Source organism: Myotis brandtii, unplaced genomic scaffold, assembly GCF_000412655.1.
Source record: "Myotis brandtii unplaced genomic scaffold, ASM41265v1 scaffold82, whole genome shotgun sequence".
NCBI classification, from domain to species: Eukaryota; Metazoa; Chordata; class Mammalia; order Chiroptera; family Vespertilionidae; genus Myotis; species Myotis brandtii.
In genome coordinates, this window is record NW_005371324.1 from 3,620,041 (window position 1) to 3,623,643 (window position 3,603).

Here is a 3,603-nt window from a genome sequence, read left to right on the forward strand (position 1 = left end):
GCTCCAAGATATCCACGTCCTAATCTCCGGACCCTGTGAATATGTTACCTTACCTGACAAAAAGGACTTTTCAGATGTGATTAAGGACTTTGAGATGTGGAGATTACCCTGGTTCAACTGGTGGGTCCAATGTAATCACAGGGTCCATATAAAAGGGAGACATAGTGAGAAAGAGAAGATGTAAGGATGGAAGCACAGGTCATAGAGGAGCAAGGTGCTTGCATCTGGCTTTGAAAATGGAGGAAGAGGTCACAGGCAGCCTCTAGGAGGCAGAAGAGACAAGAACTGGATTCCCCCCTCAGAGCCTCCAGAAGAACACAGCCCTGCTGACACCTTGACTTCAGTTCTGCAGAGTTCACTTTGTGCCTCTGACCGCCAGAACTGCAAAATATCCAGTTTATATTGTCTGAAATCACCATGTTTGTGGTTACCTTTTAGAGCAGCAATAGGAAACTAATGCAGGTACCTATTCTCTACTACAAAGTGTATTATTTTCTTTACTCTTTTCCCGAACTTTTCTTGAGTGTTAATTTTGCCAGAGGAGACTGCTGAAAATTTTTTGTAGCAAGCAGTATTATTTATCTAATACAAAGAATAAAATGGAGTGAATGACCCAACTGGTAATTCTGAGGTGATAGGCAAAAATGCTTGCAAAAAAATGTGAAAATAATCAGCTTGCAAACATGTACAAAATAAAAAACATATGAATATCTCAGTCATCCAGATTCTGAATATTTACCCTTATATTACCAAGTATACATTTTTGTTTACTTATTCATTCATACCTTCTTTTTCTATTAGACTTGGATTTATTTTAATAGCAAAATATTTTTGTTTTGTTTTTAAAGAAAGATAGTATAGCATAGTTCTTTTTTAAATTTCTTTATTGATTAAGGTATTACATATGTGTCCTTATCCTCCCCATTACCCCTAACCCCCACACTCATGGCCTTACCTCCTGTTGTCTGTGTCCACTGGTTAGGCTTATATGCATGCATACAAGTCCTTTGCTTGATCTCTCTCCCTTACTCCCTCCCTCCCCATAGTTCTTGAAGTCGAACTAGCTGACATTCAAATCCTCATTTTTTACACTTTCCCATAACGTAAGCTTGGGTAAGAACTTAATTTTTCTGACCAACATTTCTAACATGTAAAATGAGCTTAATGTTAGCACCTTTCTGATTCTCTTGTATCATGTGGAACATCATTAACATTCAATACATGGTAGCCACCATCGTTATTAAAATAGCTTCATTTCATGTCCAGTGAAATCCTCTTACCTGAAAGATATACCAATTCTTTAATAAAGTGTCTATACAATCCCCTTCACACCATTGCCATAGCCCCCTTCTCTAAAAACCCTAAGTCCTAAGCATGGATTCTACTGGTAGAGTGAAGTCAGGAAGACTTAACAATAGTAAACATATTCTGAAAACATAAATCATTTGATTTAAAAATATTTCTATAGTACTAGCAGCCAGCTTGTTTTTCACAGATCAATTTTGCAAAGAAGAGCTTTTTAAAGTTGTTATTAGTTTGGTGGGAGGAGGGAGGTTGTTGTTTGCTTGTCATCACATCACAAGAAGCTGTTGGTATTTGCCATGCTGATTAGTGGCCAACAAACACAAGTTGAAACAAGGGTGTTGAACAATCAGCCAGGTGACTTTTCTCCACACATCAGCCACACAACTCTTTATATCTTAGTCGCTACTATAGCCACTTCAAATAACTATAGGTCACTTTAAATAACTATAATTCATTTGCCAATATTAAAAACAACAAAATTCATACCCTCAAATTTCCAGGTTCACCTCAGTGGCTTGTCTTCTCTGAAACTGAGGGAACTCATGAGAAGTTACTGCTAGCATGCCATGAGTCTTACCATATTATCCTTAGTGCTACCAACATGAATCAAATCACCTCCCACTTTTCTCATTTTTTAAAGGATGTTTATTTCCAATTCTAATCATCATCATGTCTCTCTTGGTTAGTGAGTGGCTATACTGTTGCTTATACCAAATCAGAACATAACAGAAAGCAAAGAATAAATCCAGCACATAATCAAAGAGAGAGGAATGAGATTTGGAAATAGTATTTTCAGCTCCATGCAGGCAGGGACCCAGACCCAGGTACCTTAATGGAAGCTGAGGCCATTGTTAATTTCAAACAAGGCAGAGGAACTCCCCTACACCCCTCCCCCAAAAGTTGAGATAATACACCAAGGCAATGGTACCTGCAATGTACCAGAACAAATGCTCCACGCTCCTCCTATCTGGGATTCATGGACTGGGTGGGTTGGGACCCAAGGACAGCCAACCTGACTTGATCCAGCAAGCTGGGTAAAAAGCAGGTCCAAAGTGGGAGGGCTGGGGAAGATATACGCTGGGCGATTTCACCAAGAACCCTCTTGAGACACTTTCAGACACACAAGGAAAAGGGGCGGTTTCCAGCAAAGGCTCCAGCCAACTCAGACCAGAGTCTGCAGGTTGCCTGGCAACCGGCTTCCCCACCTGGGCCTTCAACCCTTCTCTCACTTCCAGGGAAAGAGGGCCATAGTCCCAAGTCCCTCGCTGCATCCACACCATCTCCCGCTGCCCCCAAGCTGTGTGGGTCATGTCTCCTCCCCCGGGGTCCTCGCCTAAAGTGACCCGCCAGCCTCTCAGAGGTGCTCACCCAGAAAGGGAACTTCTAGTAGCAGCCTCCAGGGCCTTACCCTGTGTCCAGCTCTGTGACGCCTCTAAACCCTGGGGAGGAGCTGGAGCGGACTCACTGGAGCTGGTGCTGCTCCTGCGCAGGGAGAGAGTGAAAGCCCGATCTGGATCAATGGCAGTTGTATAATTCCTCCTTTAGGCGAATTCTATTGAACGTATTTTATGGAGCATCTACCAGGTGTCAGCCCCAGAATGATATTTTGATGGGGAAAATTTTTAAGTATAAGCTCTCAAGGAGTTTGCAATTATTGAAAAAGCCAAGATTGCAATACAATGTTATAGAGAGCTATATAGACATAGACATAAATATTTCTTTAAAAATGTGTGCACATATACACAAATATATACGATCATTTGTTGTATATAATATATATGATTATAGATTAACATGTGGATATAACAGGAACAGGCTTAGGAATCAGGAAACCTCCATTTTATTCTTTGCTCTACACACAATGTCTTTGGAAGTCAACTCCTCACCAATAAAAGAAAAGGTCTGATTTGAGAGGTTTCTAAGGTTCCGTTCCACTCTAGGATGCCTGACTGACTTTCCTGAACTGTACGAGCAAGTGTCAGATACCCAAGCTAGAACTAAGAGCTTCTGAAGCCTAATCCAGGTCTCTTCCCATAAAATCAGGTTGTTTTCTACTCTGCAGTGCCTTTTCACACTGGCTCCCCTCAAAATACATGCACTGTATTTCCAGTTGGAGAAAATTGTGGAGTAAAAAGACAAATATATTTTTAAAGAATAAAGGTAGTGAAGTAAATGGGTATAAGGCAATCATGCCTTCTGTTTCTTCCCTGCACTCCATAAAACTCTTTTACCCATTATCCCCACACAGAAAGAAGAGCAAAAATAAACTGAATAAGAAGTAATAATGAAATTAACGCT

General features: G+C 40.8%; 1 protein-coding gene across 5 annotated transcripts in view; it reads right to left on the bottom strand.

Moving 5' to 3' along the window:
• The window catches only part of CAPS2 (calcyphosine 2), a 50,370-nt gene extending 47,617 nt beyond the window's left edge, over positions 1-2,753 (bottom strand). For 3 of the 5 annotated variants that reach the window (XM_014531696.1, XM_005884132.2, XM_014531693.1), the window contains exon 1: positions 2,674-2,719. The gene's annotated coding sequence lies outside the window, so the exon portion shown is untranslated. Of the gene's footprint in view, positions 1-53; positions 118-2,673 lie in introns of all 5 variants that reach the window. The other 2 variants (XM_014531694.1, XM_014531695.1) reach the window with 2 other exon arrangements.
• Positions 2,754-3,603: the final 850 nt, after the last annotated feature.